This window comes from Staurois parvus, unplaced genomic scaffold (genome assembly GCF_062004578.1).
Source record: "Staurois parvus isolate SC_StPar_1 unplaced genomic scaffold, SC_StPar_1.0 ptg000361l, whole genome shotgun sequence".
Taxonomy (NCBI): Eukaryota; Metazoa; Chordata; class Amphibia; order Anura; family Ranidae; genus Staurois; species Staurois parvus.
Genome location: NW_028318157.1, coordinates 1,103,835 through 1,125,258, shown reverse-complemented (window position 1 = coordinate 1,125,258; position 21,424 = coordinate 1,103,835). Strand labels below are relative to the sequence as shown.

General features: G+C 42.9%; 1 protein-coding gene across 1 annotated transcript in view; it reads right to left on the bottom strand.

Moving 5' to 3' along the window:
- The window catches only part of KIAA1210 (KIAA1210 ortholog), a 129,199-nt gene extending 108,711 nt beyond the window's left edge, over positions 1-20,488 (bottom strand). Inside the window, exon 1 of the mRNA XM_089684917.1 lies at positions 20,425-20,488. The gene's annotated coding sequence lies outside the window, so the exon portion shown is untranslated. The remainder of the gene's footprint in view (positions 1-20,424) is intronic.
- Positions 20,489-21,424: the final 936 nt, after the last annotated feature.

Here is a 21,424-nt window from a genome sequence, read left to right as displayed (position 1 = left end):
TATAGAAAAGGGTGAAAGTGAGTCAGTGGCCAAGTAGGTTTCCTTTTCAGAATTCCCCATAGGTGTTCGATTGTATTCTGATGAGACAAGCTGAGCATCATTCTCCATCCAGCACCCAGGCTCTAAAAGGAGGTTGTTCTTGAATAGGAAAAAAAAAAAAAAAAAAACACAGACATTGCAATGTGTCATCAACTTGCTCATTCCATACCTAGAAGACTTGGTGCGGTCCTTGCAAATCATGGGAGGTCATACAAAATACTGGATGTAGTCGTTTTTGTTGTAGGGTGTATTCATTTTTGCATCAGCTAATTTAAGAAAAACTGAAGATTTTGTAATCCAACATATGGTTAATCTTACTTTCATGTAATGAGCAAAAAAAAAAAAAAAAAAAAATTATATTATATTATAATAAATTATATATATACACATACACATACACACATATATATATATATATATATATATATATATATATATATATATATATATATATATACACACACATACATACATACACACACACACACACACACACACACACACACACACACACACACGTCCATAAATATTGGGACATCGACACAATTCTAACATTTTTGGCTCTATACACCACCACAATAGATTTGAAATGAAACAAACAAGATGTGCTTTAACTGCAGACTGTCAGCTTTAATTTGAGGGTATTTACATCCAAATCAGGTGAACGGTGTAGGAATTACAACAGTTTGCATATGTGCCTCCCACTTGTTATTTTTATTTTATTTCAGGTACTTACATAGCGCTGTCCATTTATGCAGCGCTTTACACATATTACATTTGCATCAGTCCCTAACCCTCAAGGGGTGTACAATCTAGGGTCCCGAACTCACATTCATACATACACATACTAGGGACAACTTAGACAGGATCCAATTAACCTACCAGCATGTCTTTGTAGTGTGGGAGGAAACCCACGCAGGCACAGGGAGAACATGCAAACTCTAGGCAGGTGATGCCTTGGGTGGGATTTGAACCAACGACCCTAGTACTGCCAGGCGGATGTGCTAACCATTTAGCCACTGTGCTGCCCCCACTTATGACAAGTTTTTCTGACACCAGCACTTTGAACGGATGTAGAGAAGAGATGGCTACAGATAAACAAGTATAATTCAAGGCTCCATGAACAATGGGTGTTTTAATAATGCTGGTAGTCAGCTGTGTAAAGTCATTTTAAAAAACGCAATCCAAAAATGCTGGTTTGCTGCATTTTTCAGCGGTCGAATGTTTTTACAGCTAAAAAAAAAAAAAAAAAAAAAAAAAAAACTCCTCCTCTAGAAACCCATTAGTTGTGGGGAGCAGACTAAGAAGGAGCAGAAAGCATTGGCAGGCCATAGAAGAGAAGGTTTGAGGCTCGTCTGTGCAATTCCACACAGCAGGTAAGTATAAACCTCTTTAAAACAGAAATACAGTGTTCCACATACAGAACATCTGCCACAGATGAACTACATTATGGAGGATAAAACAGCTAGGTCATACTGCCACCCACTGATATAAGACATGCTTCTGTTTTATATAAAAACAGGAAAAAATAAATAAAAAAAAATATCAAAAAACACCACCACACAACAAGCCGTGCAATAAACATGAAAGACGTTCTTAAAACTGGCAATAATGCAATACAGTCCAGTACAAAACAAGGTGGAACTCTAGCCAAACCCCCCCCTTTTTAGAGCAGGGGAATGCACAATATTATTCTCAGAGCTTCCTAAACATTCAAAAGACTTTATCCCATTTCTTGTACCAGTGACAAGGGGACAGATGTCAGGGATTAAATTCCAAAAAGGAACAAAGACAGGAAAAGAGCCCTAAGCTTTGTGAGTAAGATTACTACTCTAGATCTGTTAAGTCCCTGACTATGCAATCCTACTATCAGCTGACCAACACCCATGAAGCACTTACTCATAAATGGGAAAGTTGTAATAATTATGGTTGAGAAAACTAAAAATTACAGATGGTTAAGACTCCACCTAATGCTTTTCATCTTCTAATTTTATGCTAGTGATGCTAATAATATAATAGAGGGTTGAGCAAAGCCTAAGCAGGCAAAGAGATCTTAAAATATCCAAGCACACAATTCATTAAGGGAATCTCCTTAAAATGGTATTCCACCTGCCTGTCAGCTGTAAGGTACACAGAGCTGGGCATGCGCAACTTGAGGTACACTACAGTACTGCTCTGTGCAATGGTGATTTGACTCCCATGCGCATGTGCAGGAGTGACATCGCTACTGCCCAGCAGCTGAACAGATGGAACCAGGAGAAAATTGAAGTGCCCAGGACTGGTGGGAGCACTGACAGCGCAGTGCTGGAGGGCATCATTTGACAGGTAAATCTGTCATAATGTGCCCACATTCTGTTCATACTAGTACATTATGGCTAAAATGTCTGGGGTCACTTTTTTTTTTTATTAATAAAAAGGTTTAAATTATGCATTAATACTCAGTTGTCCCACCAGCCATGATGCCATTCTCTGCTTTAAGAATGAGAAACTGAGTGAGCAATCAAAATCTGACACTTCTGGGAGTGTCAGATTCCTGGTTCCCTACTGCAAATTACTGCCCAAAACATATTTATGGTGTCCTATAGTGCTGTAAGGTTGTCAGAAACCACTGAGGGGGATCAAAAGCGCAATCATGGAAGTAGAATTCTGAAGTTTTAGAGGGTGTTCTCTTTTCCTTACAGCAGAGACAGTAAGAAGAGTATATATTCTTCTGCAATTGACAGTCACATGGACCCCCATTTACCATAAAGATGAACCATCTGAGGTAATGTGGCCAAATACAAAATGAAAAGGGTTGACAATGGTGGCTGAAGAGAGAGGCAGTGCGAAGTTTAGCAATGTCAAAGATAGATGCAGCAAGGCAAATAAAATTTAAAGAACAAGTCGAGTAGTTCTGGTGACCTTAAGGGAAGAATTGTTTGTTGATCCCAAGGCACATTTCCTCCTCCTGACCACCGATTAAGCTTTTCCTTTTACAAACCACCAATATGGAGATGGTTTTTCTTTTCTCCCACCAACATAGGAGCTTTTCTCTTGCCTATTGAGCACTGACATGGAGCACTTTTTCCACCACCTGACCATTGCCTTTTTGCTTTACCCATCAATTTAAGGCCTTGTTCACACAGTGCAATTATATTTGTGCCCAGTGCAGGACCGTGTTTTACTGGCACAGGGATGTGCAGGTGTTACATGCATCCCCATGTCAGCAGTCCCATTGTTGTCCATAGCAGGGGCCTCCAAACTATGGCCCTCCACTGTTGAAGTACTACAAGTCCCATCATGCCTCTGCGAGTCCTGCCTGTGGCTGTCAGAGTCTTGCAAGGCCTCACGGGACTTGCAGTTCCTGAACACTTGGAGGGTCATAGTTTGGAGACCCCATCGCATCAGCTCGAAGGACACAGTCGCTGCTCCCAATGTGACATGGTTCTGTACCATGAACACGTGCTGTTGGGGTGACCTTAAATGTTGCCACGGGGCCCTTATTTCTAGTTACACCCCTGGGGGGTGGGGGGAAAACATAAAACACACACAATGTTACAAAATCTGCTACAAGTTTATTCTCCAGAACACCAACATTTATCCCGGAAAATTCCTCCCACTATTTGGATAACATTTTTTTTCCCTCTGTGAAATTAGATGCAGATTCATACACATAAAAATGCCTGACATCTCTGGCGGTTCCCCGTTGCTCTGTCTGCATATTTTTAATTTATTTATTTTTATTTCTAGATAATGGACCAGACATGTCACCAACAAAAGAACTCTCTGTTCTGAATGGACTGCCCAGGAATTCTATTGTCCACCACATGTTGGTCAATCCCTACAGTAAAAGATTGAAAAGCATGCTAAAGCACATTTGTAAAACCACCTCACTGTTGTGAATCGGGCAAAAACATCCTCTTTCACTCAATGAAGACAAACTGTGCAGCACAACTGCTGAATTTTTACTGGCAGCCAACAATGGCATATCATTAGCTCATCCACTCCCTCATCATATCACGACTAGACTACTGCAACTCCCTCCTCACTGGCCTGCCTCGCCGCTGGCTATCCCCACTTCAGTCCATCCTGAATACGGCTGCCAGACTCATTCACCTTTCCAACCGCTCCGTTTCCGCCACCCCCCTCTGCCAATCCCTCCACTGGCTTCCGATTGCGCAACGGATCAAATTCAAAATCCTAACGCTGACGTACAAAGCTGTCCACCATACTGACCCGAACTACATCACTGACCTAATATCCAAGTACCGCCCAGCACGCACACTCCGCTCCTCACAAGACCTCCTTCTCTCTAGTTCCCTGGTCTCCTCCTCCCATGCCCGCCTCCAGGACTTCTCCAGGGTGTCACCCATCCTCTGGAACTCCCTGCCCCAATCCATCAGATTATCACCTACTCTCCTCTCCTTTAGGCGCACCCTGAAAACCCATCTCTTCAGGGAAGCCTACCCCACCCCCTGCTAACTTGCCGACCTCCTCCACTCTTCCTACCACTCCATCCCCCACAGCTATCTCCTCCTGTGCCACCATCCCCTCCCTCCTAGATTGTAAGCTTGAAAGAGCAGGGCCCTCGATCCCCTCATGTTTTGCATTGTATTGGTATTGTTCTGTCACATGTTCTGTCCCCCTTTGTAATGTACAGCGCTGAGCAAACTATTGGCGCTTTATAAATACTGTATAATAATAATTAGCTGAGAACATGTGATGCAGTCCACGTTCTGTGTATATTGCTTTACCATGTATTTACAAAAGCAGAAGAAACATGCATTTATGCAATATATAGGTATGCTGTACACGTGTAGCACCCTGTCCTAAGTAGTACTACCATCTAAATTTAGTCATGCTGGAGTAGCACTACCCCTATTAGTCACTAGAAGATTAGGTCCCCCCATAGTCCTGCACAGCCAGGCAACATGTATCTTCATACAGGCTTGCTTCCAGAGTCAGACCAGTCCTTGAACTTTGGTTTTGTTGTTATTTAGGGGATTTGAACTGGGATGGCGTTAGGGGTGTACAGGATGCCCAAGGAAACTGGTTAACTGAGGACAACTTCCTGGAACCATTTACAAACCTTCACTACAGCATAATCCATGTTGGAGAGCTAGCCAGCATCTTCATAATGTACCACCCCAGACCCTATATGAGCACCGTTTCTTCACCCAGAAATCTGGAGGTATCCCTGAACAGGGGATCTGATATCCATTACTTTAAAAGTGGACAGTCCCAAACAGGCAGTGAATATGGTTTCTCACCAGAATGCGCCTTCACCTACCTGCCCAGGTGGGGCAGCGGTACTCACTCAGATTCTCTCCTGTACCGCTGGTGTGTTGGTAGCTGCTACCACGCCTATCAACTGGGCCTCTCCTTCCCCACCATACAGATGGTCCTTGATCTGGGGGCCAGTGAAACTGAGCTTTCCTCCTTTCCAGCTCCAGGTCTGCAGGTAGGCCCCATCCCATTGGGCCTCCTCACAGCCTCCTGTCTTCAGCCTCACATCTTCCTCACTGTCTTCCACGCAAACTCTCTCTCAGCTGAGCAGGCTCCAACACCTTTAAGGGTGGCCCATCCCCTTGAAAAGCCTTCTGTTGGGGGATTGGCTAGGTTCCCTCAAGAGTGGAAGCCAGCCACTTCTCAGATCCACCCACTGCCTCCAGGCCTTCCTTCAAAGCCTTAGAACAGGGAGAAATTCCATAGGGGCTGGCCTGCAGAGCCCATCAGCTACTGACCACAATTTGACCTTCTAGCTATTGCACCTAGGCTGCTACTCAGCCCTCATCTCTATCAATCAGGGCTCTACATTTGGTTATCCTCTAACCTCAGTGAGTGGAGTTGTGATTCCTTTCTACTCTCTAGTAGGAGTCACTGGTACCTCTGGCAATAGTTTGTGAGAAGTTACAGCAAAACGGAGTTATGAATACTTAGGTTTTCCCTCGCAAACCAGTAGGAGTTTTACTGCCAGTGGTGTATGCTTGGGGAGAGTATAATATCTTCTGATGGCCAGGTGATCTCTTTTCCCCCAGGATGCAGCCTAGGGAGGGTGTGTGTGTGGTAGCTGAAAGGATTAGGGCAGGGGCCTAGGAGACCTTTTTCATGTGCTTGGAGCAGAAGGAGCCTGCCTGCTTGCCCAGGGTGTCTTGTTGCTTGAGGCTCTTGGCACCTCGCAGAGGATAGGAAAAAAAAAAAAAAAAGTCAGATGAAACACCAGAGATCACTACTGCTTGAGGTCCTGTGGAGGAGGAGCTTGAGAAGAGCTGAGGAAAACATCAAGATGGGATCACTAAGGCTGTTGCTACTGGGAAAGATTAGATTGCCAACAGAGAAAGCAGCTACTAAAAGTGTACAGGTTGCTGGATTCAGCTTAAAGGAAGTTTTCCAGTACTGGAGTCTATTGCTGGGTCACTTGACCTTCAGTCTTCAAATTGTGAAACAAAGCTGCTTAACTGCAGATTGAATTTTGTGGTCTGGCTAGAATTGTAAGCCCATATTCAGCAAAACTACCCAATATTTTTTTTCTTTTATAAAAAGTAGATTAGATTAATACTATGCAAACCACAGCTAGAAAGAAACTTTGGCACTGTACAAAACAGATCACCACAATGCCGCCTTTTGCAAGCCTCTAGCTATGTGAACTTGGAAAAACTTGCTGGGAATATTCAAACAGTAACTTTAAAATTGAAGCATAACCAAGTGGTGATTTTTTGCAAGCAGTATAATATATCTCAAATAAAAGTGCAGCGCTAAAAACAAGAAATATTATAAAGGCAAATAAACATAAATAGTAAATGTGTTATAATCATAAAATGCCTAAAAACATATGGGAATATAGTCCCTTACGAAAAAACGCACAGGCACCTCTCATGTTTTGTGAAACATAAAATGTCATTAAAATCTTAGTAAAATCTTCCGGATAATAATCAAGATAAATCGCCAGGTGATTATGTAAAATCTCAGTGTATGGATCCTCAGGTGGGTGTGCCAATATATGAAATGTGCACTCACCAGAGACGCATAAATATAGCGCGCTGTATCGTATACTGTTGGAACAGTCAGGGATCCCTTAGACTCTTCTTGAGCTAACAAAGTTCCATTTTAAAGGGCAGGGAGAGAGTTATGGGTTTGTGTGCCATTGCTGTGATCAGTGGTTCCTTCAGCTAACCTCCCCTTCGCTACTGCATCTTATAGTGATGTTGGTAAGCAGGAAGACCCAACGAGCACAGCAGGAGGACACTAGTCATCAACACTCCCATTTGTTGATTTTGGAAGACAGTGTGCTCCCAACAGTGAGAGCCTACCTCCAGCACATATTGGCATTTCCCATGTATCCTGGTCCCAGGACACACAAATTGCTTCGCAGTGCCCCATGTCAGCAGTGAAATGGCACCTTCAATACACTGAACTCACAAGTCTGTCTTCATATAAAAGCAGTGTAAGTGCACTAACCCATAGGAAGGTGCAATCTAGTCCCCTTTGTAGGTGGCACTTGACCAAAGTGGCAATACAGAAGGGGAAGGAAGTCTTGGGGAACCAAATTTCTCCACGATTACCTATGGTCACCTGATTAGACACTGGTCCCCTCATGACCTCCGTGGCTATCTTGGGTAAGAACAGAGCTTATTTAGGCCCCTGGCCCCAATTTGGCACGCATTTGTTGCAAATAGCTAGTAGGCACAGGTTCCCTGCCTATTAGGGAAAGCAGTCAGTGGCAGAGAAAATGCAGGGACTAAGTCTTCCTCTTCAGAGAAGTGTCCCCATTTGGGTTGGACCGGCCAGGCCACACTTCCACTCCTCGTTGCAGAAGCTGTCAGAGTTGCTCTAATTGCAGGATTGCTGTTGTGTTTTCAAAGTGGTTCTGGACGGCTTTGCTCTCCTTCTGGGCCCAGTTGTACCTTATTGGAATGTTTACAATGCAGTTAACCACAATCCACCTGTGTGTGTTCTCTGCCGCAACCACACCATGCTGCATCTTGATCACAAACCCCTCAGCAGGCAGTTCCTGGCCTATGAACAAAAACTGCTTAGCGGCTAGTCTCAATAAGTGGAACCTCAGGCAAAAGTCTGGATAAGCAGTTGAAATAAATAAGAATTGTTGTACCCTTCAACAGCTTTGTCTGTATATATGCCTACTCTTGTGCTTCTCATCACAGCCAGGTAGACAAAGCCACCAATTTATGGTTCAGCTATACTACTTTCTGGATGGCCTCCCCGCTCAATAGATAGGGATGATAATGCAGATTTATTTCTGAGTGAGCAAGCTGTTGGGGAAAGGCGTTGCAGGAAGCATCATTGTGAAGAATTGACTGCCTTAGGTTATAAAATGTGCTCCCATGCACATGGTGTATAGAATTGAAAACTATACATGGGCAAAAAAAAAAAAAAAAAAAAAAAAAAAAAAAAAAAAAAGTATTTTTATGACATAATACATTCATACTAATCTTTTTTACAAATATAATAAATGCAAACACATTTAAAAAGGCAATAGACTGTTACTTCATGTTTTTCTTCCTTTCAGTGGATTTGTTGCATGCATCAGCTGGAAGTTATGCCTTAACAACTGTTTACACACTGGAAATGGACAAAACTTCCCTTTTTACACTGCGTTTGGCATTGTGTCAGCGGAGTCAGAAGTTTTCTGAAAAAAAAAAAAAAAAAAAAAAAAAAACACACACCGCACGCACACCAAACAAAAAAAAACAGTCCCACAACAGTAAGTAGAGAGCCTTAATCCTCTCTGCACAATGAAGGTGGGGTAAACTAATTTTTCAATAAAGTGGTATTAAACCAAAAATGTAACATATTGCAGCTTACCAACCATTAGATCTGCCCTCACTCTGGATGAAGGAACACAGGGACACTTTTGGACAGCAAGATTGTCAGTCTGGAGAAAGGCGAGAGTTAATGTATCTAAACCTGCTAGTACATCTAAACGCCAAACTTCAGCTCACTCTTAAAGCAGAGCTCCACCCAAAAGGGTAAGTTTCGCTTTAAAGTCTGATCCCCCGCTCTCCATTAAGTATTGGCATCTTTGGTGGAACGGGTATCCGAAATGGACAGGTACCCGCTCAAACTTCCTCTGTGATCGCCTAGGTGATCAGAAGCGGACTTCATCCTCCCCCTCCCCGTAGTCTTTTTGGGACACATGACAGGTCCCAGAAGACTACGGGGCCATTCAGGAAGCACAGCGTTACTCATACATGCGCAGTGGGCACCTGGCTGTGAAGCTGAAAGCTGTCACAGCTGGGTGCCCACACTGAAGATGCCAGCGCCTGTAACAGCAGACGGCTGGTAAAATGGGCTGTGGGGAGGACAACGCGAGATCGTGGAACAGGTAAGTGGCTGTTTAAAAGTTAGCAGCTATAGCTTTTGTAGCTGCTGACTTTTTACAGTGCGAGTGGAACTTTAAAAGCAGTAACAGCAGTTCTTTCCTTTTAGGATAAAAAGTTTTACATAAATAAATCCTGATCATTGTATGCGCTCCTGTCAGTGGTAAATGGTTTGTCTCATCCCTGTAACTGCTATATCTGCAAGAGAGCTTGTTCTTTTGAAAAAGATGACTTGCTGGCTGGATCACCAAGTGAAAAGTAAGGGAAAGCCTAAAAAAAAAAAAAAAAAAAAAAAAAAAAAAAAAGGGAAGAAGGAAAGCTAATACAGCCAGCATATCTAACTGCTCATTTACTACATACATTTTATATAGAACTACAATTTATACACTGCAGTCTAAAGTCCCCATCTCACATGCATACATAATAGGGCTAATTAAGACAGGAGCCAATTACCCTACCAGCATGTATTTGGAGTGTGGGAGGACACCAGAGCACCTGGATGCATACATGAGGGGAACATGCAAACTTCATTCACGTGTCCAGGTGCTTCAATGCAGAAGAAGTGCTACCCACCTAGCCATTGTGCCGCTCTTTAGGCTTTAAAGGGGGAACAACACATAGCACCATTTGCATCTAGATGTTCATTCACTTAACATTAAGCCAATCATTTCAGGAAGAAACCCCCCCACACATTTTAGGTACTGTGTTGACTGGCTTTTGTTAGCATCAGATGGGTTTATTTATTTTATTGAGTTTATATAGCGCCAAAGGGTTTGCTCAACGCTGTACAATAGAGGGGGGGACAATACATGAAACAGTACAGTAACAACAAACAACACACAAGGGGTAAGAGGGCCCTACTCTTTCGAGCTTACAATCTAGGAGGGAGGGGGTAGAGGTACAGGAGGAAATGGCTGTGGGGGATGGAGTGGTAGGAGGAGGGAAGGGCAGCGGCTGTTAGGTGAGGGTGGGGTAGGCTTCCCTGAAGAGATGGGTTTTCAGGGAGCGCCTGAAGGTGACAGTCTGATGGATTGGGGTAGTGAGTTCCAGAGGATGGGGGAGGACCTGGAGAAGTCTTGCAGTCGTGCATGGGAGGAGGAGACCAGGGAGCAAGATAGAAGAAGGTCCTGTGAAGAGCGAAGGGTACGGGTAGGGTGGTACCTGGGAATCAGGTCGGTGAGGTAGTTAGGGGCAGTGTTGTGAATGGCCTTATAGGTCAGAGTGAGCAGTTTGAATTTAATGCGTTGAGCAATGGGGAGGCAGAGGGGGGTGGCAGAGGTGGAGCGGCTGGTGAGGTGGATGAGTCTGGCCGCTGAGTTCAGGATGGTCTGAAGCGGGGAGAGTTTTCACTGGGGTAGGCCGGTGAAGAGGGAGTTGCAGTAGTCAAGGCGTGAGATAATCAGGGAGTGTACGAGTAGTTTAGTAGTGTCTGGGGTAAGGAAGGAGCGTATCTTGGCGATGTTCCGGAGGTGGAGCCTGCATGTGTTTGTAAGTGATTTGACATGAGGTTGAAAGGAAAGGTTTGAGTCCAGAATGACGCCAAGGACCTCGACTTGCTGGGCGGGATAGATGGTGGTGTTGTTGGTAGTGATGGAAAGGATGGGGGGGCGCAGGAAGGGGGAAAGACGAGAAGCTCGGTTTTGGAGAGGTTGAGCTTGAGGAAATGGAGCGACATCCAGTCAGAGATGTCGTTTAGGAGGTGAGTGATGCGGGCGGAGAATGTGGGGGTGAGGTGAGGGGTAGATAGGTAGATTTGAGTATCAGCGTAGAGGTGGTAATTGAAGCCGTGGGAGTGTATGAGTTTGCCAAGGGAGGAGGTGTAGATGGAGAAGAGAAGGGGTCCAAGGACAGAGCCCTGGGGGACCCCAACAGAGAGGGGGAGGGAAGGTGAGGTGGCACCGCTGTAGGAAACGCTGAAGGAGCGTTGGGATAGATAGGACGAGAACCAAGAGAGAACGGTGTCTCTGATGCCAAGGGAGAGTAGTTTATTAAGGAGGAGGGGGTGGTCGACCGTGGTTTACATTCACATACAAGTCTGTGGTAATTAAAAATTGGCTTGACGCAGCACAAAAAGGGGGTCAAAGGCACCTGTCAAATGCAGAATGACCTCAGATGTATGTCAAACTTATGTCACCAACAGGCTCATATTTGGAATGTGTTCACACATCCAACAATCAGGTACATACAGTATGGAAGAATGCAACATTTGGGACCTTTGAGTTGTTTCTCCTTCCCTTCCTTGGATATTGTAGCTACAATTGTACTATTACTACTTTTACCCTACTGTGCATTAAGTCAGCAGTGCTGTTTGTTGGTAACTTTATACCATATACTGTAATGGCTTTATAGATTGAAAAACCTAGAATTCTTAGCCCTAAGACCAAGTTTAGACCAGCTTCAGCCTGTATAACAGCAGTGTGAACAAGCATTTGCAAAGATTTTGTAAATTTTGACAAGTTTCAAACAGCTTTAGTGTAGCCTTTAAAAGCACCATTCAGCTTGGGGATGTTAAAACACAGATCCGATTAGGAGGGCTGACTGTCATTTTAAATATTTTGATACTTTGTGATGTAGCCTGTAGGAAGAAAAAGTGACAGTCGGCATCCCCATGAAAAGCGGTGTTTAACATTCAAATACTGAAGCTAAATTACACTTTAAAAGCTCTCTTCACACTGCTCTTATACAGCTGAAGTCCATTCAAAATAGGCCTTAATGCTTTTCCAGTTAAACCGTTCAATGAACGCCTGAAGCCATCTAGCATATACGGTTACCATGCCAAAATCATAAACAGCACTCAGTTCATCTTAAAACAAGTGTCAGTGCCCATCTGCAGTCAGATTGCATAGGGCTACTCACGTGGAGTGCAATCTCCATCCTGAATCTTATGCGACTTCCTTTTTTTTTTTTTCCCCTTAACTTGATGCAATACCAGTTTCAAGCTCCGAAGGGTGGTTAGAATCATCTGTGCCTGTGACTAACTTCTGAGTTTTCTTCTTCATCAGGCACATCCAATGCTTTGCATATGCAAAAGTCAGCACAGAGCCTGCTATTGCTGTGTTTGGGAATGGCTCTCCTATATCACAAAAAGGTGTTCCCAAGTTGTTCCAAGACACCCGACAAAAGGGAGTGGGGTGAGCAGGTGCATGACAGCCAAGCCTTGACAAAAACCTTGTATGCATTTCAGTACTTCAGTTATAGGTGCAATTTTTAGTTGAAAGTAAATATTAAGTATACTGTGAGCGCCCATTAAACAAACACTTTGCAAATATTTATTTATCCATATACCGTTGTGCAGAATTGTGATCTTACAGTTTTCTAGAAAAGACCTTTAACCTGCTCTGGTCATGCAAGCAAGGAAGTGGGTTTTTGGGTCATAAATAGGGCTGGTGCTAGACTATTCTGCACCCTAGGCAAGACCAGCTACTTGCAACACACACACACACACACACACTTCTACTTTAACTCTCCTAGCACACATCCTCTTTCCCCTCAAATTTTCTACCCTAGCACAAATACTCTCCCCCAAATCAACCCTCCTAGCATAAATCCCCCCAATCCAGCCTAACAAATCCCCCTAAACCTCTCCTAGCACAACCCCCTCCAAATTACCCTACCCAGCACAAATCTTTCCTCTCAACCCAAATTCTCCCCCCCCAATTGCCCTCCTAGAATAAATCCCCCCCCCCCCAATCCCCTCTCCTAGCACAAATTCCTCCTAAATCCCTGCTTCTAGCACAACCGCCCAATCCCCTCTCCTAGCACAAAATCCCTCCTCCAAGCACCAATATTCCTTCAATCCCCCCCAAATCCCTTCTCTAGCTAAAATCCCTCCAAAATGACCCTTCCCAGCATAAAATCCACCTACCTTACCCAAATCCAACCTACTTCCTATCCCTCCATTCGTTCTAGCACAAATCCCCATTTCCCTTACCAGAACAAATAGCCCCCATCTCCCCTCCTGCACAGATGACTTACCACCCCCCCCCCCCTTCTTTCATTGTGTACAGTTTCCCCAGCCTGGTAGCTCCTCCCCTGAACTTCCAGAAGAAAAACCAGGGAGAGGTGCGGGTTGTGCTCTCACTCCCATCAGCGGAGCCAATCTCCATAAAGCAGATGACACAGGATCACTGTTGGATCGGGCTGTACACAGTTTGATTACTCCGCACCCCCCCATCTCCGCAGCAGTGAGCCAGGGAATTACTCTGAACATGCTGATGAAAGAGTGACCCTGTGTCATCTGCTTTATGGGGAGGGAAAAAAAAAAAAAAAAAACACCACCAAAAAAAACAGTGGCCATGGCTGCGCACTAGGCAGCAGTCCTGGTCATAAGGACTAAATATATGCAATGCATACAGCTACTTGTTCTTCATTTTTCACTGCCTAAAACCAAGGTTTGATTTAGAAATAAAAAAAAATAAAAATGTATATTCGCATTGAAAAACTTATACGTCCACCCAACTCTGGCATTGCATTTATGAGTAAGTGAACTTATTCATAAATGCCTGGTTCACACCTATACATGTTGCAAACTGCTGCAAGAAAAAAAAAAAAAAAAAAAAAAAAAACCCCAAAAAAACAAAAAGGATACTCAGGATCAGACAAACATTTTGCAAAATTTGCTTTAGAAGGGACAAAAATGGAAAGGTTATAAAACTTGTGTCTCTGTTATTTATTTTATGTGAATACCCACAAAGAAAGAAAAGCAGAAACTCCCCTTTTACTAGGTACACTTTTGCTGTCACTCTTTTCACGAGAACATAAGAGTCACTGGACATTATGTGACAAAACTCTATCCCTACTCTCCCTTGGGAGGATCACATGCCAAAAAACAATACTTTGTATTATGAAGCATGAAAGAGACAATTGTAGGAATGTCAGATTGTTACCATGTCAGAGCACACCCCGAGCATAATCCGGAAGATCAACACTTGATATGTAGCAGTGAAATTAAAGAAATAATGGATTTGTTTGTTTTCTGAAAACGTTATCAAGGCACCTTGGAATATTTTTAAAGGTTTACACATCATCATTGTGGAATCTTTTCTATTTCATAGCACATGAATAGAAATGGTCAAAGTATTTTAAGTACATTTTATGCATCATATAAAACATGTTCCCAAAGTTTGCCTACTTTATCCTCCTGCTAACTTTTATCACTCCCTCTTATCTAAAATGAAAGGCAACGCAGACTAAAAAAATAAATATGAACAAGCTAATTTAATAAGTAAACCATAGCAACTGGATTTCAGTTTCTGATTGTCTGATCAGTGAAGGTTTAATGCAGATTAGTGGCCACATTGAATCAGCTTTATGAGAACTTTACTACATTACCAATGCTGGCCATACATTATACATTTTTCCTTTAGATTTACCAAAACCATATAATAGGAGGTCTAACCTAAACACTCTCAATTTGTATGCAATCAGGTAGGCCCTTGCACTACATAGTTGAAGGTAAATATAAAAAGGAAATTGAAGAAAATTGTATAATGTATGGCCAGCTTCATCAGATGACCCCCATGGTAATCAGAATGCCTTATTGGATATATTCATTACAAGTATATGGAAAGCAATGGTAAACAGGCCTCCAATATTGCTGTATGGAAATGTGATTGAAATAAGAAATCTGGGCAAAAAATGTTATTTTCCCATGCAGTGTGGCTGTGCCCGCACTGCTTGGGTTAAATGATCATTTTTGTCTAGGGGTTTATAAAGCTGAGATATACTTACCTAATCTGCTAATCCCCTGAGCACAAGATTGGTCCCCGCTGCTCCTGCCCCCCGCACGCTAGTGGTCTTGTAAATGGGCTGATCTTAACATCATCACACCCATAGACCGACTCCAGACACAAGGATGTCAGGAACAGGCCACAGCTGGACGTGGGAGAGCATGGTTTTCCAGAGGATGGGGCAAGTATAGATTTTCCCCAAGCCCCTCGACAAAATGAGCAGTTAACCCATGCAGTGCGGGCACAGCCCTACTGCATGGGAAAATAAAAAAATGTTTACTGGAGTTCTGCTTGAAGCCAGGCTGAAGGAGGATTGGATAGATCAGAAGCTTGTAGGACATGCTCAAGGCTGTTCTTGGTTTGACTGTGATGTTGATATGGTCAGTTGCACAATAAGAGAAGACATCTCTAAAGTGTTTCACCTAGCCTTTACACCAGTCTGTCAACTTTACCATGGGGTAAAAAACTTGAAAGAAATATTCATGTCCCAGTGAACCTCTGTCAATTGCTATATCTACAGCTCAAAGTACATTAGCATGGTGGTCATGCTTTATATTGGTATTCAATGGCAATGCTTCCCCTACTGATAGTTAAAAGATCATTGGTGTGAGTGGGTACACGTGACAGGCAGATCGTGCTCATTGTTCTACAACAGAGGCCTTCAAAACTTTTATTGGGCCAGTTTAATGTCCTTCAGACATCAGGTGGGGAAGACTGTGGCAAGTGGGAGTAAGAAATTGTCTTGGCATCAGTGGGAGGAACCATGACCCACCTTTGGTATTAACAGAAGGGATGGTGTCCCATTGTTGGAGTCAGTGGGAGGAACACTGACCCGTCTTTACTATTAGGGGAAAGGATGGTGCCCCATCTTTGATATTAGGGGGAGGAATAGTGGCCCCATCATTGGGGTCGGTGGGAGAAAGTGTCTCAGATCAGTAGGAGGAATAGCACCCCAAAAGGTCAACTGAAAGCAGTTTAGAGAACATTGCTCTACAACCGCTGGGGGAACTCTGGTTGAGAAAGGCTGCTTTACACCATTAGGTATATGTACACTCAATTCAATTTCATAGGTAATTTTCAAAATACTAGGTCATCCTTTTGTGAAGGTCCTTGTTTACGTAAATGTAAACCCTACCCTGAATGACATTTAGTTTGTAGCACTACTTTAGTACCTTCCTGGGGGTGTCATTAATTCTTAATTGCACCCCCATGTCATCGGCAAAATGCCTGCGTTTTCCCCGTGTGTAACCACATGATGCCATAGCACCAAGCGATTCAGTGCCGTGTGATTATTTTACCCAGGTTTAAAATGATTGGGATAGCCACTGAACGGGAATTGCACAAATGCGAACAGAGCCTAAAAAGCCCCTTTTTTTGTATTTTGATTAATTTACCTTTTTTCCTAACTCACCCCTGTGACGGGCGCAGCGTCAGACCCCTCGCCTTCTCACCAACTTGTGACCAAAGGACTAGCCAATCTAACACCGCGATGTCACGTGCGTAACAATACCACGCCCAGCTGCACCCAGCATTTTCCAGCTAATTGAACCACAATCGACCTACCGGCAGCCTGGGAGCGTTTGTTACTGGGTCAGGTTAATTACGCAATTACGTTAATTTTATAGAGAAAAGGGGAAACTCAGCAATACACTAGGAGGATTGGTTAATCGTCGGTATACCGCTATCTCCGCGGACAGGTTATACAGAGGGTTAAACACTCATAGTAGCGCTCTTCAGCGGCAGGGATTCATAAGTCACATTAAAGAGCTATAGAAACAGTTCAACACTTTCAGAAAGGAAGATTTATTACTAAAAAAGGTCAAAAGGGTGCAGTAGAAATATTTACAGAAAATATATATATATTCCTTTTGAAAACGTGTATTACACGAAACGCGTTAAGGAGATGTCCCCCAGCTGTTTTACCACACCGCATGGCCTATATATGGCGGCCATCATTGATTCATGCCTGGCTCTTGTATGCATGATTGATACACCTCCCCCTTCAGGTGATTGCATATGAGTTTAAGAGAAATGCCAAAATGCAGAAGTTTGGAGCAAAATAGAGAACCGCGCCTGTCCCTGTGTGCATGATTGTAAGTGCGTTTGATTTTATTTGCGGTATTCTTCATTAAAGCCTACTACACTATCAAAGCTTTTGTCTGGGGCTCTTTTTGTATGGGAGCCCAGGCCGTTTGAAGGTTTTCACCATATCCTGCCTACCCAAAACCTGATGACTGGGATGATCCCCCTGGTGGCTGATATTGGCAATTATGGAGGCCTTCTGTTGATCCTGGATGCATGACACCTGGTGGCTACATTAAAGATGACCGCTACCTTTCCAGTGTTACTTATCCAGAGTACCAGGAGTAGGTCTTAAATACTCCATGCGCAAGCACCTCATTATCTGGTTAGTGTAATCTACACTCGGTTTCACCACCACTTGAGTCACGGTTACTCTGCTGTGCCAGTTTTACGCTTCACAGAAGTCCCATTTTATGAACTTTCATGCATTGAATTTTAAGATGCATACCGTCATTTCACTTGTTTATTTTATTTTTCATTACGGCAATTAGCACTGCATTTTAGCATTTATTATTTATCTTCTGGAGGTTTACTTTTCATGCTAGCGGCTAGTCCCCCTGTTTTTCCTTCATTATTGTCACCCAGCGCTTGAGATATATATATATATATACACACACACACACACACACATTACATATACAGACACACACACAAACAGATAACAGAAAGAAGTTTAGGTAAATAAGTACTTGTCAAATAGATGCCTGGTGTTAAGCAGTTTCAGTCTGATGAGCTAAAAAGGGATTTCTGGTCTCACACTCAGTTCCGTTGTTACGGCGAGATTCTTCTTTACTCTCTGTCTGCTAGATGTAAAAACGCAGAAGGTCCTCACTTCTCTGACTACACACAAAACATAACAGCCTCTTTTCTACCCAAAATCAACTGGTATCTTCCTACAACGGACAAGCCAATTACCTTATTTGGCAAAGAATTGTTAGGAAGGGGCTCAGCATCATACACTGATTGCATTCCTGAGGGAGGGGGAAAATGAGGGGATACCATTAAGACTTCTTAACACAGTGAGGGCCATGCCTGGCTCTTGTATGCATGATTGCTACACCTCCCCCCTCAGGTGATTGCATATGAGTTTAAGAGAAATGCCAAAATGCAGAAGTTTGGAGCAAAATGGAGAACCGCGCCTCTCCCTGTGTGCATGATTGTGACAACCCCTGCCTAGGCAAAAATGACATGTAACCTGCTCCTGGTTAACCTGCTTCTATTGAAGCTAGAGAAGAGCAGACCTGGTGGTGCATCATCTGGTGGGCAGCTGCCCGAGGCAGAAAGTTACAACTGACTCCTAATGATGTCAGAACCAACCAGCTTGTGGACTCCAATTGGCGACTTACAGCAGATCAAAAATGCTGGATACAGGAGGCGTAGGTTTATAGAGTCTACCCCGGGGGAAAAAAATAAAATAAAAATAAAAACCCCTAACGAGTTTGGGGGAAAACACACACAATTTTGGGAAGGGGAATGAAATTTCACTTATGTTTAGAGTCCATCATAGAGTACACACACACTTAATAGAATCATTGCTATATAGGTGAGGTTTGGCTTTTGCTGGCAATAGAAGGGGCTTGTGGAGAAAAAAAAAAAAAAGTCCCTGATCAAAAGATGACTTTATTACTACAACTGTACTGCCAAACCCTGAATAACAAAGTGCCATAAAGCTACTAATGTTCTGCTCCAGCAGTTAAAGCAAGTCAACATGTGTGTGGTCTCACTTGTAAAAATGGGCCTCAGTTTAACAAAGTCTGACTTCCCAGTAACTTCACCCCTAGGCATTTCCCTTCAAGTTCCCAAAATGTGTTAATACGTGTAAGGATAACAAAGCAAAAAAAGGGACACCCTTGGGACTTAATGAACAATAAATGACATGCTTATTCATAAACAGTTTGTAATGTAGTATATTTAAACAAATATAAAGCGGTCTAGCCTTCCCATTTTTACACAACACACAGTTACAGATAAACAAAAAAAAAAAAAAAAAAAAAAAAAAGGGAAGGAAGATGGGGGAAGAAGTAGCAAGCTATCACAAACAGGAAAAAACTAAGAAAAGAGTGTGGAACTGAATGCCATAAAGATACCAGTAAACTAAACTGTCAGGAATAAAACAAAATACTTATGAAATAGATGTGCAACTGAATTTTATACAGCAAACACTGAAAAACAAAAAACACTGTAGCAATACAAAAAGTTACAGAACAGCCTAAAAGAATCAGGAATTAAAAATCATATAATAAAAAGTGTGTAACTGAATGCTGTATGAATAAACACAGTTACTACACCAAGTTAGAAAACAATCAGAAATAAAAATGAATATTCTTTTGCCATTCCGCATGTATAACGTTACATATGATTCAATAAATGTTATCTGAAATTTGAAAAAGAAAAAAAAAAAAAACCCCCACACAGGATTCTTTTGAAAAATAGTTAACTGAATGCAGTACAGATTGACAAAGTTACCATACAAAAAAAACAAACAAGAAGCTAAAACAGTAATAAGGGCTCATTTACATCACAATCTGTGCATCCACTGTCCGTTTCCGCATGTGCGCATCTGCAGTGCGTTTTTATTAAATAATTTTTTCATTTATTTTCTTTACCGAGTTTGGTTTGCATGTGTTCATACACATTTTCAGCACAGAAAAAATGCAGCATGCTGTACCTTTTTGTTTTGTTTTTAAACACAGAAACAAAAACACCACACAGAGGTGTAAATCATGCTCATTGCAATCCATTCATTTTTCTGGCATTTGACTTCATCTAGTGTAAATGAACCTTAATACATAGCATGTGGGTAACTGAATACCAAGCTACAAAGCAAAAATTAAAACATCTGATTTCACATACACAGCAAAGAAACCATTGTAGCCCCATGATCTGAAAAAGTGAGTTTAGTCTGATCTCAAGCAGAGAAGGCGATCTCTTTTTGTAGTGTAAGAAGCAGATCCTAACCTATTTTTATTGGTGACAAAATGTCATTACATTCAAAGTCACCATTTTCCTGTAAAGCGCTATGGATTATGTTGGCTCTATAGAAGTAAAAAAAAAAAAAGTAAAAGTTGTAAAACTTGCAGAGAGCAGCATGCTTGAACAATACAAGGCAGTGTGTGGTTGTGTTGCTGGCAGCCTGCGTGTCTCTGATGACTGGTGGATGTGATCAGCCCAGGCTCATTATAGTAGTTAATGACTGATGTGATTGTGAGATCCCTGCTGATCATGTAATCCCCCCAGACAGAAGGATGCTTACTTACCACTCGCTCTCCTCTCCTTCCTGCCTCCCTCAGCTGACGTGCTTCAACTCCATCCAGAGTTTCCTCTCCAGCCCAATAAAGCCCTCCAGCCCCAGTCACCGCCCATGACTCCATGCAGCTAGGGAAGAGCTCAGCTACACGTCAGATTTTAATCGCTTGTTAGCATGAGATTTAACCCTTTGTAAACAACGGATTTCAAATGCTCTGATTTTAGTTAAGGGTGAAACTTTCACATTCTAGAGTCCAAAGCCATCCCTCCTGTAAACGGATTCTGATTTTTTAAAAATGCAAAAATTAAAATGATGAAAGCTCCTAATAGTAGCCAGAAAATGATGGGGGTAAGTCAAACCCTCCCTGTAACACCCCCTCCTCTAGAAGCTGGCACCTAACAGCAAACAGGGCTTCTGGACAGAATTTTGCTGTCTCTTGTCATGTGTAGAGGGTAGAGATGAATAGTGGGGGGATCTGAATGGAGGGTGATGAGGAAACATAGGAGGCATCTGGGAGAAAAGTATTGGCAGCCAGGAGGAAAGGGACTTTGAGAAAGGAGGTCATTGTCATTTCAGCTTTTGACACTTCTGGGGGTGCCAAGTACCTGTATCATCCATTGTTCCCTGTGATCAGGGGCGGACTGACCTTTTGGAAACTCGGGCACTGCCCGAGGGCCCAGGGTCAGTAGGGGGCCCCATGAGATGCCCTTGGTACCTTTTTCATAGGCTTTTTTGAGTTTGGGCAAAGACACAGGAGACCCATGATCCCCTATTGCCCGGGGGCCCCATGAGTTGTCAGTCCTCCCCTGACCCCTGTGTCTCTCTCGGACTCTGTGATAACATAGAGGATAGAGCATAGAACCACAGTGCACAGCATGGGGACAGAGGAGTCAGACACTTCCAGAAGACTGATGGGGGATGGAATGGAGGAAAGATGGAAGATATTGGCATCTAGAGAGGAGCTTTTCAGTTAGAAAGGTTTTTCTTAAAGTGATATCAAAGGTTACATT